The sequence below is a fragment of the Delphinapterus leucas genome, chromosome 2, assembly GCF_059928025.1.
Source record: "Delphinapterus leucas isolate spDelLeu-1000000601 "Yukka" chromosome 2, BTC_Dleu_Yukka2, whole genome shotgun sequence".
In the NCBI taxonomy this organism is placed as follows: Eukaryota; Metazoa; Chordata; class Mammalia; order Artiodactyla; family Monodontidae; genus Delphinapterus; species Delphinapterus leucas.
The window spans coordinates 33,508,683-33,522,761 of record NC_143130.1 but is presented as its reverse complement, the minus strand read 5'-3'; the positions used below and the strand labels follow the sequence as shown (position 1 = coordinate 33,522,761).

Below are 14,079 nucleotides of genomic sequence, written 5' to 3'. Positions count from 1 at the left end.
AACGTGGCCCCTGCCCTGTGAGAGCCTTTCAGTGGAGGGCAGGATGTGAGCATTGTGACCGAGCAAGGTCAGGCTCCTCTCGGTGTCTGGACCGAACCATCTCCACCCACACCTTTTATCTTAATCCCTTGCTTCTCAGAGTCACGCTCAGCAGGCAGCTCCCGGCTCTGCACTGATGCATGGGGAGGAGCCGGGCCCGTGATGCTCTAGTTTGCTCCTAGGTCTGGTCGGCTACACACTGTGGCCCAGCCGTGCCCTGGAGCCCACCGTAGATTCTTCAGATCCCCAGGGTCGCATCATCCTGCTGAGTCCTGGGTCTTCCTGAGGTCCGGTGCCTCTGCTCTAGGAGATTTTGAAGACCCGGCAGCAGGCACAAGGCCCTGGGTCCAGTGCTGCGCAGAACGGGGATGAATAGCCGTCAGCTGTCGGGAGGGAGCCTCACGCTCCACAGGATGGGATGGGATCAGCAGCTCGAGTTCCCATGGTAACCAGCCCATCAATGCCCTCAGTGTCAAGTCGGTGGCACCGTGGAGAGGAAGAAACAGTCTCATTGTCTCCCCCTTGGCTGCTTGGGCACAAACCAGCCGCGCTCCACAGGGCTGGACAGCCATGGGCCACCGTGGGGCACGATCCAGCCAGAAAGGGGCCGTGGGCTTCAGCTTCCTAACCCTTCCTGGGGCCTCATAAATTCCTACTACTGGCCAGCATCTGTCACTTACAGAGTCCTTGTTGGGTGACTGTCTTCTCAGTGGGAAGAAACGGCCCATCCACCATGGGGGTAGATAAACTGTGTCCAGTGTCTCGGTCTGTTGCTCGAAAGGGACCTCGATGTCCAGACCTCCCCTTTTTGTTTGTGCAACGGTTCTCAGAGATGACCTCCTGTGTTTACTTGACCAGAACCTCGTTGCCCACTAAAGGCCCCAGCCCAACCCGGGGTCTTTGTCAGACTCCCCGGGGTGGACAGTCTGGGCAGGAGGGGGCGAGGGGGAGGGCAGGCTGGCCCGCTCATCAGATAAGGGCCTGGAGTCCCCTGGCCTGGAGGAGGCGAGGCTGTTCCTCTGCTCACCCGCCCTCACCCTGTCCTCCAAGCCAGAAACCAGGGCATCACTGAGTTTCCCTCCTCCGCTGGTGCCCGTCTGCTGGCTGCAACTCCTTCTCTCTGCCTCCTGGTCTCGCCTGCAGCCCTTTTCCTGCCTCTGACAGTGCCTGGGTTACTGCCTCACTGCTCTCTAGGCCGTTCCCCACCTCGTGCTGTTGTTTCCCTGCTTTGAAACCCACAGAGGCTCCTCCACAGCAAAGCCTGACTGGCTCAGCCCTTGGGGAGCGAGCTGTCCCCCTGTCCCTGCCTCTCCATCCTCCACCCAGAACCCCTCACAGTTGCCAGATGCTCCAGCCGGTCCAGACCTCCGCTAATGCTGGAAATGTTCCATATGCCTTTTCTTTCTTTTGCACCTGCTATTTGGCGGCAGCTTTTTTAACCTGGGTGCCCGTTCCCATGTGGTCCACCTGGAGAACCTGCTCTTCTTCAGGATTAGCTGAAGTGCTGTTTCCTGACCTGTCTGCTGCCCAGCAGGGCTGAGCTCTGGCTCCCAGGCTCCAGGGCCATAGCCTGTGAGGGTGTCTGTCTCCCCACCAGACCGCAGCCTCTTGTGGTCAGCGTCTTTGTTCTTTTTGTTTGCTCAGGCCCCGGCCCCGCCCTCAGCTCCCACACCATCTCCCAGAAGCACCTGGTGACTGTGTTTTCATTAGAAGGGGGTCACTTGGCCACTGGGTTCCAGGACCCCCATCACCACTGCCGCCGGCCAGCCCCTGCGCTGTTCTTACTGTTCACCAAGCACTGCTCTGATCATCACCCCAGAGCCCTATTAACCCCGTTACACAGAGGAGCAGACTGAGGCACCGAGCAGCTGAGTAACTCACTAAGGCTCAGTCCAGGTCAGAGCAAGGCTTTCCACAGGGGCGCCTTCGATTACAGTGTCCACGTCAGGAAAGGCTGCAGAGAGCAGGTGGCAGCGGGGCTGGCCGGGGAGCTGGAGTCGGGGTCTTGTAACTGGTAAGGCAGAGGGTGCAGTCCAGGCAGAGGGAAGGCTGAGGCACAGGGGTGCCCTGGGAAGGTACCTGCACTCTCCCAGCAAGGCAGAGGGCTCGGCTGTACCTTTGGACCCTCCCTTCTTATCAGGCCTCTGGCCCGGGGCTTCACTTCAAAGGCTTATCTATGCAGCAATGAAGGCAGCCAGAAGCTTTGGAGTCTAAGAGCCTCAGGAGTGGGGAGCTTTCCTTGGACGCCTCACGCAGCCTACCGGAGACGGAGGAGAGTAGAAAACTGTCAAGCAGACACCCAGGAAAAAAACCAGAACTGGAGAGAAGGGGCTTCATGACCCAGGGTCGCACAGAGAGTGGCACAGCCTGGAGGTGAAATGGTCATTACTTGATTTTTCTTTGTATAATACAGAAAGAATACACTATATAGAAAGTTTGGAAAATATGGAAAAGAACAAAGAAAACTTAAAATATCATTTATAGTTCTTCCACCCAAAGATAATCACCGTTAACGTTTTGGACCGTGTCTTTTCATTTTTTTTTTTTGTAAACTGTGTGAGTGTGTGTGTGCGCGCGCATGTATCTGTATATATGGATGCACGCACACACACACACACACATGTCTTAGGCAAGTAGGGCTGTACGGTTTTGCAGCTGGACTTCCCAGGCCTGTAACTGTCCTGTGGTGCAATTTTAAAAATATTTATTTATTTATTTAGGCTGCGCCAGGTCTTGGTTGTGGCGTGCGGGATCTTTAGTTGTGGCCATGTGAACTCTTAGTCACAGCATGCATGCGGGATCTAGTTCCCTGACCAGGGATCGAACCCGGGCCCCCTGCATTGGGAGTGCAGAGTCTTACCCACTGGACCACCAGGGAAGTCCCTATGGTGCAATTTTTAATGACTGCTCAGTGCATCATTTAGTGGCTGGCCCGTAACTTACCTAATCTTTCCCCTGACATTTAGGTCGGTGGATTCTTTGTGAGTCCTCAGGAAGGTGGATATTGCTGCTGGCCTGGAATGCCAGCACCGGGTAAGGAGGTAGATGGGTTCCGTCCCTGCCTGGCTGCCTGCTGCCAGGCCTCACAGCCCTGGTTCCCACACCCATCACTTTCCCCGTCTCCCCACCCTGATAACCTGTGCTTAGTTCAACTCATAAGGATTGTATGCAGTACTTTTTCCTTATTTTATAAAGTTATACATGTATTGTAAATACTCACCCGTCATAAAGATTCAAACGGTGCAGATGTATAAAGAGGAAAAACCCCAAATCTCCTTCCTCCCCTCATCCCATCCTCAACTTAACCTTCCCCCCAGACGCCACCACTGTCCACACGTTAGTATCTGTGTGTCCTGTTTCACAAACACATTGGCACACTTACATGGAGAGTTTAGGGGGTTATTTTTCACGTAAATGGGATTGTGCCAAACATGTTTTTCTGCACCTAGCTTTTCTTAGCCTAACAATACATCTGGGAAAGCTTTCTACGCAAGTACACAGAGATCTACCTCATTCTTTTGAAACAGTTTAAAGCTATTGTATTGAAGCAACATATTTGGTTTACAGCATTGACTTAATGTTATTTGATTTGCCTCCAGGTTTTTGGGGGTTTTCTGGGGGATATTATAAACAACATTGCAGTGATCATCTTTATTCGTCCTCTCTGTGCACATGAGAATTTCTGTAGGATACATAATAGCAAAAACAAGTAGTAGTTATAGTAGTGAATAATGATTACAGACACCTACTGGCCCTTATGTGCTTTCCTGGAATTGACTCATTTAATCTTCTTAGAAACCCTGTGAAGTAAGTACTGTCATTATCCCCATTTTACAGATGAGGAAACCAAGGCACAGAAAGGTTAAGTAACTTGCCCATGGTTGCAGAGCTTGTAAGTGCCAGAGCCACGATTTGAACTGATATGGTCTGGCTCCAGAGACTGGGGAACTGCTGAGGCAAAGCTGTTTTCAGCATGGGGGCGGGGGGGGGGGGGGGCGTCGGTCCAGGCAGGTGGCTCCGAGTGGCACTGCCCCCAGGAGTGTGTGGAGGCCAGGCCCTCAGCGGTCCTGTGGGGAGGTCATCAATGCTCGAATTTCTAGTTCTTACAGGTGAAAATGAGCTCTCGTGGTTGTTTTGCCTTTTTCTGATTACTGTTAAATACCTCTTCATAAAGTTATTAATCACTTTAATTCTTCTCTGAGTGTCTTATCTTCTTTGCCCATTTTTCAGTTGGGTTATTTCCCTTTTCTCCTGATGATCGATCGTTGGTGCCATCGCTATATTGTGGATATGAATCTCCTGTTTGTAAACAGACTCTCCCGTCTGTCACTTTTCTTTGAACGTTGTTCAGAGGGTGTTTGCTGCTTGTTTTCGGAAGTAAAATCCGCAGTTCCCTTTGTTTGCAGGGCTTTGGGCTGGTCACTTGATGTAACTCAGAGTGAACAAGACAGGGTCGCTACCCACAGCAGAAAAGAACTTAAGTAACCGTTGCAAGAGGAATACTGGAAATAATACAGGGGTGAAGTCCACATGCTTTAGGATGATAGGAGAGCGGGGCTGATTTTCACCTGGGAGGTTCAAGGGAGGCTTTGTGACCAGTGGCCTTTGAACCAGACCTGGAAGGGTCCACGGGTTGTCATAGGCAAAGGAGAAGCGGGGAGCAGGTGGGCCATGCGTTGGAGCATTAATCTGTGTCCCGTTGGGAAGCAACCCAGCTCAACGGCTCAGGCAGAGGCACATTTACAGCGGGGCTGCTTCTAGACGTGTGAGCGGGGTGACAGAAACCAACCAAGGCTGTTGGCCAGCACGGAGGGGGAGCTGCTACCCACCTCGGGCTGAGGGGACAAAGGGAGGAAACAGGGTCAGCAGAGCCTGTGAAACCTGGGGTGGTGAGGATGCAGCCTCCTGGTACCTCCCACTGGCTCAGCCCTCAGGGGGTGTGTTGTCAGGAGGGGTGCAGGGCAGGGCGGAGAGGAGAATACCAAGAGAGGGAGAAAAGCCCTGGGTACGATGTCATCAGAGGGCAGAGGAATTCACTTCTGCTGCTTTTATTCAGCAGGCATTTATCGGGTGCTGGCGCGAAGCCTGGCACCATGCAAAGGACTGAGTGGGTAAAGGTGTATCCGGCTGGCGTTGCCCCTGGGGACGGGGCCTCGGCACCACCATTAACTCTCCGAGTGTCCTCTTGGCGGGTACGGCAGAGGTATGTGGTTGCAGCCCTGCTAGACCCCACGTACCTGGATCTGTGCCTCCTTGTTACAGTCGGGGTTTATTTAGGTATGTCTGGCTGAAGACAGATTTTAACACGGAAAAATAAGTCCATTTGTGGCCACTAGGCACTCGGTCTAACACACGTCTTGATCTTCTGCTGTTTTCCTAAATGTAAACAAACAAAAATATGCCTATTTGGGTTCCTCTTGATAAAGCCCAATTTCTGTGAAAAGAAAAGAAACCTTATTTCTGTTCTGCCATCAAAGTAGCCGTTCATGGACTTCCTTGGCGGTGCAGTGGTTAAGAATCCACCTGCCTATGCAGGGGACACGGGTTTGAGCCCTGGTCCGGGAAGATCCCACATGCCGCGGAGCAACTAAGCCCCTGTGCACAACTACTGAGCCCACGTGCCACAACGACTGAAGCCCGGGCACTTAGAGCCTGTGCTCTTCAACAAGAGAAGCCACTGCAGTGAGAAGCCTGTGTGCCGCAATGAAGAGTAGCCCCTGCGCGCCACAACTAGAGAAAGCCTGCTCGCAGCAACGAAGACCCAACGCAGCCATAAATAAATAGATAGATAGTAGTCGTTCATGCCTGAGATCTTAGGCACGTCTCAATTTCTCTTTTGCAGGAATATGAAATTATTAGCTGCAGACAAGCAGCGGGATTTGTTTCAGTAGCTTAAACAAATTTATATACCACAACTTTGTCAATTCCATGCCCTCACACCCCTCCGTTCAAGTTCAAGATGCAAAAACCCATTTGTAGGAAAGGAAGCTTTCTGTTGCCAGAGTTTTGTGTCCTTGTATAAAATGAACTTTCTGGTACTTTCTAGGTCTTTTTTTTTTTTTTGGTTTGCTTTCTCAAGGAACATGGTTTTCTACCTTCCTGTGATATATGGCCACAGCAGGAACATCCTAAAACCAAATTGTTACTTCTCACACCGAGTAGCCTTGAGATCCAAACAGACCCCAGAGGTAGAGGTGGGTTCGCAAAGTCAGGAAGACCATCTCTGAGGTTCGTGGCCAGGGGCCAGGACTGACCACCCCACGTAATGATAAGCTGTGTCATCCTTACTCCAGCTGAGGAAGTGCATTTCCAAAACCTAACCAGGAGCATCTTTCCACTTTCCAACTTGACTTTTACTTGCAAAGAGCCCTGGATGTGTTTCTGTTTTCTTCTTGTGTCAGAAGTTCGATTGCTACATAGAACCATTAGAAAAGCCTCTCTTCAAGCCAGTTGGTTTGTCTCACTAAAAGTTGGTTTTACTTTGCAGCAGTTGGTTCCTTTCCTGAAGTTTGTCACTTGCGGTGCATTGAGCTGTGCCGACGGCTGTGCCAGCCTGGCCTTGTCTTGGGGCCAGGCAGCCGCTCAGCCTCCTCCCTGGGGTCTCCCCAGCACACTCACCTCCTCGGGGGAGTCTTGAAATGACTCAGCGCCTCCACTGAGACCCCTTTTCTCCCGGCAAAGCCAAGGAAACTTGTTTGCGTGCTCGCCACTGCTTTTCTCCCCTTGGTGTTTGTGTTTCATTTGAATCGTGTGGTCAGGCTGCATGGATTAGACTCCAAGTCTCCAGGCAGGGCTGTGTTCCTGCATGCACCCTGGGCACGGAAGAGATGCTCAAAGATTGTTATAGACAATGGATGCAGCCAGGAGGGAATAGCCATCTTGCCGGAACTGCCCAGTTTGTTCTAAATGACCGCCTTTGTCCTGAGGTCTTTTGGGGGAGTTTTGTTAGCATTGAGCCCAGTTTGATTTCTGCATCAGCCTTTCATAGCAGAAGATGACATGTTGGCCGCCGTGACTAGCTTTCCTGTGGCCAGCAGGAGCGGGTGCCATGGTTTCCCCAGCAGGTCGTGGTGCTTTGCTGAGAGAATCAGACGGACACATGTTTCCATCCGTCAGAGCAAGACACCAGCCTGCCTGTCCCCCTGCTGGTTTCTCAGCAATCTGGGGGCAAACTCTGTTTGACTTTTTTCCCCCAGAGGCTTATGGAGTTTCCTGGGTTGTTGAGCTTGTTTATCACAATTCCTTAAGTTTCTGAGGTCCACCAACAGGAGGATGGATAAACCAATGTGATGTATTCCTTCGATGGGCATCTTTATTCAGCAATAAAGAGGAATAGGCAACTGCTTTGTAACAGCGTGGATGAATCTCAGGCTTTGTACAGAGTGAAAGAAGCCTCACACAAGAGAGCCATCTGATTCCATTTCTAGAACAGGCAAAACCAATCTGTGGTGGAATAAAAACTAATCTATGGGGTGGGGATTTACTGGGAAGGTGCATAGGGAGACTTTCTGGGGGTGATGGCTATGTTCTCTATCTTGATAGGGGCTTGGGGCTGTACAGGTACACACGGTTATGAAAACTTAACAGATGTATAACTAACAATTACTCATTTCCCCATGTGTAAATTTTACTTCAAAAGAAAAAATCTGTAAGCAAGTATTGAACTCCCCATTATGATGTATATATTGAAGTATTTAGGGGATGTGTACCGATACTGCAGTCTACTTTGGAATGCACTGGAAATAAGATGGATTGACAGATGGATAGAGGCATGGATAGATGGAGAGGAATGTGATAGAGTCACTGTAGCGAATGTCAATGGTGGAGTCAGGGCAGTGGGTATTTGGGTGTTGGCTGTACAGTTCTTTCAACTTTGCTGTTTGTTGAAAATTTTCACAATAAAATGTTGGGAGAAAAAGATCTTTAGGGTTGTGGTGGGGATAGGACAGATTTGGAAGACATCCCCTGCTGTCCTTGGAGACATATCATAAATCTGTGTGTAGAGATAAGGATGAGAAGCCTAGGGATTTCCTGGGGCCAGTGAGGTCATCAGAGAAAGCCCCATGGAATCTGGGTTTGGGGGACGTTTGCTTTGGTAAGGTGTGTTCTGGGGTCACGCCTGCATCTGGAAGGATTACTGTGGCTCCCTGAGCCCTTAACTTGCCTGTTTCCCAGGAACAGAGCTTCAGCCTGGGGAGAAGCACCCAGTCCACATAAAGGAGCAGAGTCCTGCTGTTGAAGGACCTTCCTGCAGGTAGATAAGCCTGCAACAGACACCCCTGGCACGGTGGTGCTGGTCTGGGTTGCTGGCCTGCTACTTACCTCCTTGGGCCTGTTCTGCAGTGCTTTTCTAGTTCCAGGATTTGAATTATTGACTTTGTACAGAACTTTCAGCCCCTCTTGAGTCATCGGATTGGAGAGCTGGACTAGCAGCCATCCTGCACGGAGTCCTAACGGAGGGCTGTCCTAAGCTGGGATCCTGCCCCTGCCTTGCTCCAGGCTGCCCCAGGCCAGACGCACCAGAGGTACTGCCCTCAGGCTCCTCGTCAGAGAATCTCTGCCTGAGAGAGGAAGCTCCCGTCTGCTGGTAAATTTAGGGCATGTGTGAAAAGGCGGGGTAGGGAGAGTGGAGAAGAATGAAAGCATTATTCTAGGAAGCTGCTTTTATTTATAGATTCTCCTAATTCTATTAAAATGAATGCCGGAGGGTTGTAAAACTTGGAACACGTAACATAATAGCCATGAAAGGACGTTAAGTGAAAATAGGGAACAATGATAAAGTAAGAAGAGTCTTAGTACTGAGAGGAAGATGTGACATTTTTCGGAAGTAAAATCGTCTTAGAGCACACTGTACAGGGAAAGTGAATTAAAATAAGGACTTGGGGGCTTCCCACTTGGTGCAGTGGTTAAGAATCCGCCTGCCAATGCAGGGGACACGGGTTCGAGCCCTGGTCTGGGAAGATCCCACATGCCGCAGAACAACAAAGCCCATGCACCACAACTACTGAGCCTGTGCTCTAGAGCCCGCGAGCCACAACTACTGAAGCCCGTGCACCTAGAGCCCATGCTCCAAAACAAAGAGAAGCCACCACAATGAGAAGCCCGTGCACCACAACTAGAGAAAGCCCACGCGCAGCAACGAAGACCCAATGCAGCCAAAAATAAAATAAATAAATTTATTTTTTAAAAAAAGAAAAGAAGGACTTGGTTAGGATAGAACTTGGAAGGAAACAGAAAATATTTCATAATGAAAAAGAGACAGTGTTAACTGACATTACACTAATAACATTATAGCGACAAATAAAATGTCATCGTTCTAAAAGGAAATAAAACTAATTAAATACTTAATGCGTTTTAAGAGGAGTTGGCAAAATAAAATGTGTTAAATATGAGAAATATGTAAACAGCCATAAGTTGCCCGCTTTGTTTTGGCAGCCGGGACAGTGCCTTATCTCCCACATGTAAAACAAGGGATCTTTGGTTCCTGACATAACATATTAATGGGACAAAAAACTAAGTAGCCCCTTGTATTAGAAAAGCTGGAATCAAACAAATGTTTTTAAATGGATGAATTGATGAATGAATAAAGAGTTTAAAAATACACACTCAAAAGGGAAAACAACAGAACTACCTTCTAAGATAAAAATCTAATGAATGAAGGCATGAAAGAAGGTGCTTCTCTTTACCGCCAGTAACTTAACCTCTTTGTGCTTTTTCTACTGGAGAACGGAAGTTATTGGTGCCCCTGACAGGTGCTTGGAAAAAGCCAGGCCCAAAGTGGACACTTATGCATGTTAATACTAATAATATTATCATCACGGTGATGACTGTTAATACCAAAAGAGGGGAATGACATGTCCTTTCAATGTCAGGCATTGGAGTCAGACTAGGAAGGCACTGTCTGTTTTTAAAGTTGGACTTCAAAGCTAGCAAAAGGTGTCATGGAGAAGATTTCAGACATACTGCTTCTTTTACCTTTCATCTTCTCTTTGGGAAAAGATGAGCTGATGTGAAAAGCTTAGGGTGGGAAAGATAGAAGTTAAGCCAGACCAAGAAAGAGCCAGTGAGCCATGGTTTGGGAAGCCAGGACACCCCAGCCGCAGAGCCTGCCCACCGGCTCCCAGGGAGGCACCTGGCCAGTGGCCGCTCCAGCCAGCCCCACATGGGATGCGCCCTCCTCAGCCGTCCCCCTGCCTGGCAAGCTCAGCCAGACTCATGTCCACCACCACGGATGCAAAAGAGGACACTCCTGCTTGGAATTAATTGGTTAATGATCCTCTCTGGAGGATGAAAGAAAATTTTAGATTAAGTAAAACTTATTATCAGTTAGCCTGTGTGGGCACCTGGGAGCCAACGCAGAAGCTCAGGAAGGAATAGTTTGTTACCTGGACCCGGCAACCTGGGGCCTGGAACAGCTCTGTACAACGTGCGTTTGCCTGTTGATTACAACCGACAGGTCTACTTTTACTCCTGACGGAGAAGAATGTGCCTGGGGATGCTGGATTTTATCCTTTTCCCAAACTTTTTAGTCTTGACATCACTCAGGAGGGATTGCACAGAGCACTGACTCTCCTAATTCAATGAGCAAGAGTAGTAATCGGACTTCAGGAACAGGAGGGCAAGAGGTGGGTTGTTTTCTCTTCTGCTGCTCTTCTTGTAAGAGCCAAATCTCCCCACAACGGGTGTTTTTCATTTTATCAGGCAATTTTGATCTGGTAGCTCTTGCAGTCAGAGCCAGTGGCCAAAACACAGACTGTAGGATCAGAAGAGCCGGGTTCTAATCCCAGCACTTTGTCTGCAAATTGGTCAGCAGTTGACGAGCCAGTTGACGTCTCTGGGTGTCAAGTCATGCATTGATCTATAACGTATGATTGTAATAATCACTTTCTAAATAGCGTTCTCATCTGGCTGTTGTGAGTATCACGGTGTGGACCTCAACACCTGCGTGACTGAAAAGGGATGGTGGTTATTGGTGCAGCTGTGCGTGAGCCCACTGGACCAACAGATGCTCTGTGCAGGCCTCCCGCGTGGACACTGTGACCACCAGCCCAGGGCCCACTCCCATTTACCAGCGCCTGCTGTAGCTTCTCCCCCACATCTTGCCTGGGTTGGTTCCATATTGATTTTGAAGGAGCTGTGGAATGCCGGGTGTTTGTGGCATCCTGGGGTCACAGTCCATCTTGGGGTGTGAGAGCTGAAATATGAAATGAGCAGATTGCTACAATTTAAGCGGTAATCTAAAAGCTCCCCTGCTGAGAGCGGAGAGTGTTCATTCTGCCGAGGGATAAGGCAACGTGCCGCCAATTTCAGAGCATCGTGGGACAGTAGCTCGGGATGCGTTCAGCTGCTAAAGAAGAAGGCGGTGCCTGAAACAAAGGCTCACACAGCAGGTCCGGAGATGGGCCCTCCAGGGTTGGCGCGGGACCTGTCGGTGTCTCCCTCCCCTTCAGGCCTCACGTCCAAGTTCCAGGCAGGAGACAGGGCTGGGGGCAAAAGGTGGAAGGGTGAAGTCTTTCCCTTTTTATTCAGGAAAGGTCACCTTCCCCAGGGACTTGTGCTGACAGCTCATGGGATAGAACTATGTCCCTGGCTGGCTATGCTGGCTACAAGGGAGTCTGAGAAATCAGGATTTTAGATTCCACAACCTCTACAGACGAGGCGGGTAGAAGAGAAAGTGTTGGAAATTGAGGTAGTGTCTGCCAGCCATGCATCACAATGACTGTAGTAAGCTTCTAGTGTCTTATGGACAATCAGGAAGGAGGGGGTCTTGTGTTGTAACAAGAGAGAAACCACCTCTTAAAGTTGCTCAGAGTAAGCAGCAGTTCAGGGAAGGGCAGGCTCTGACTTAGCTGCTGTGGGAACACAGAGAGCACCAAGGAGGCACGCTGGTCTCAGACTTGCTCTCCAGCCAGGGAGACACCTGCACCAATAACCAACCAGTAGAATGTGGTAAGTTGGCTGGGAGGAGTGGAAGTGATACGGGAGGACTGGGCAGTGGGGGATCACTTGTACGTTCCAAAGGAAGATACTGAGGAAGACGATGGTGATGATGGTAATGATGGTGAGGATGACGATGGTGATAAGGCCGATGACAGTGACAATGGCAAGGATGGTAAACGCTTATTGGGCCAGAAACCGCTCTCCATGCTTGATCTCATTTACTCCTTACAGCCACCTCCTTACCACTGTTAAAAGATAAACCAAGGCATATTGAAAATTCTAAGAATTTATTTGAGCAAAAATTGATTTGAATCAGGCAGTGCCAACAGGAAGTGGTTATTAACGCTGTACAGACAGGAGCAAGACTTTTATAGGGGAGACACAGAAGCAAAGCAAGGGAGTGATTTGATAGGCTGTAGCTGCAGCAGTTGCCTTATTTGGGAAAGCCTAGTTAGCTCTTCCTGATTGGCTGTCCTTAGGTTTTGGTTTCTTAACCTTGAGGCATTTACAAGCTTGGGTTTGGCTGCTTGTAAATGCAGGCTGCTAAGGCCTTAGAGCCACCTCAGCCTAATGGCCTCCTCGTGTGATTAATTTAACCCCACCCTGTCCCCACCTCTCCAGCCCCACAGGGTAACCGCTGTCCAAACAGTGCAGGTACCACAGGTGAAGAAGACATGCTTAGACAGTACCTTGCTTAGTTTTGCTTTTGAGCTCTCTAAAAATGATATACTGTGTGGTGTTCTGGGACCTCCCTCCCCGGCCCCCTTTACATGTTTCTAAGGCTCAGCCACATTGTAGCCACAGCCCCAGCTTAGCTGTGGTTCATTTATTTTCACTGCTATACAGTATTCATTGGCCAAGAAATCATGATGTATCTGTCCTTCTCCTGGCAATGCATGTTTGTGATTTTTACTAAGAACATTGTTGCTAAGAACAGCCTTGTGTGTGACCTGTGGTGACCTGTGGTGCGCATATGCCAGAGTTTTTCTTGGGCACATGCCTAGAATTGGGATGACGGGGTTTATGTGTACTGGATACCAGTGCTTTATCAGTTACAAGTGAGGGAAATAGTATTTCCCAGTTTGTGAATTTTTTAAAAACTTGTGTACGTGTCTTCTGATTAAATAGGAGAATTAACTTTTACGTAATTGTATGTATCAATCTTTCCTCTTTTTTTTATAGCCGTTTTATTAAGATATAATTCATGTGCCGTGTGATTTACCTATTTAAAGTATACAATTCAGTGTTTTTAGTGTATTCACAGGGCGTGCTACCATCAGTGCAGTCAGGTCTAGAGCATTTCATCACCCCAGGAAGAAACCCCCCACCCACTGGCTGCTGCCCCTCATCCCGTCCCCACTCCCCCAGCCCTACGCCACAGCTCACCTGCTTTCTGTCTATAGCTTTGCCTGCTCTGGACATTTCATATAATGGAATCATACAGTATGTGGTCTTCTTTGTGTCTGGCTTCTTTCCCTTAGCGTGTTTTCAAGATGATTTTGTAATATGTACCAGTACTTTATTCTTTTTATTTCCAAGTATTCCACTGTATGGGTATACCAATATATGGATATTTTATTTGTCTATCAATCGATGGACATTGAGGTTGTTTCTACTTTTTTGGCTCTTATGAGTAATGCTGCTGTGAGCATTTGCATGGAAGTTTTTGCGTGGGTGTGTGCTTTCACTCCTTTAGGATAATATTGAGGAGTGGAGTTGCTGGGTCACTTGGTAACCCTATGTTTGACCTATTGAGAAACTAGCAGATTGCTTTCTAAAGTGGCTCCACCATTTTACAATCTCTCCAGCAGTGTATGAGTATTCCAGTTCCTCCACATTGTCATCAACACTCGTTATTGTCTGTCTTTTGTACCCATCCTAGTGCTGTTCCGGTTTTGGTTTGTGTTTCCCTGATGGCTGATGATGTTGAGCATCTTTTCATGTGTTTCTTGGCCTTTTGCATGTCTTCTGTAGAGACATGTCTGTTCCAATCTTTTGCCCATGTATTGTTTTGTCTTTTATTATTACATGTTTTAGATGCAAGTCCATACCAGATAGGTGATTTCCAAATACTTTCTCCCATTTTGTGGGTTATCTTTG

At 48.9% G+C, this 14,079-nt stretch overlaps 1 protein-coding gene across 10 annotated transcripts in view; it reads left to right on the top strand.

Moving 5' to 3' along the window:
- PCSK6 (proprotein convertase subtilisin/kexin type 6) overlaps nucleotides 1-14,079 on the top strand; it is a 187,454-nt gene that overhangs the window by 9,770 nt on the left and 163,605 nt on the right. Inside the window, exon 1 of one of the 10 annotated variants that reach the window (XM_089906646.1) lies at nucleotides 747-5,242. The exons of the other annotated variants lie outside the window; for them this stretch is intronic. The gene's annotated coding sequence lies outside the window, so the exon portion shown is untranslated. Of the gene's footprint in view, nucleotides 1-746; nucleotides 5,243-14,079 lie in introns of those variants that run through there. 10 annotated transcript variants of the gene reach the window in all.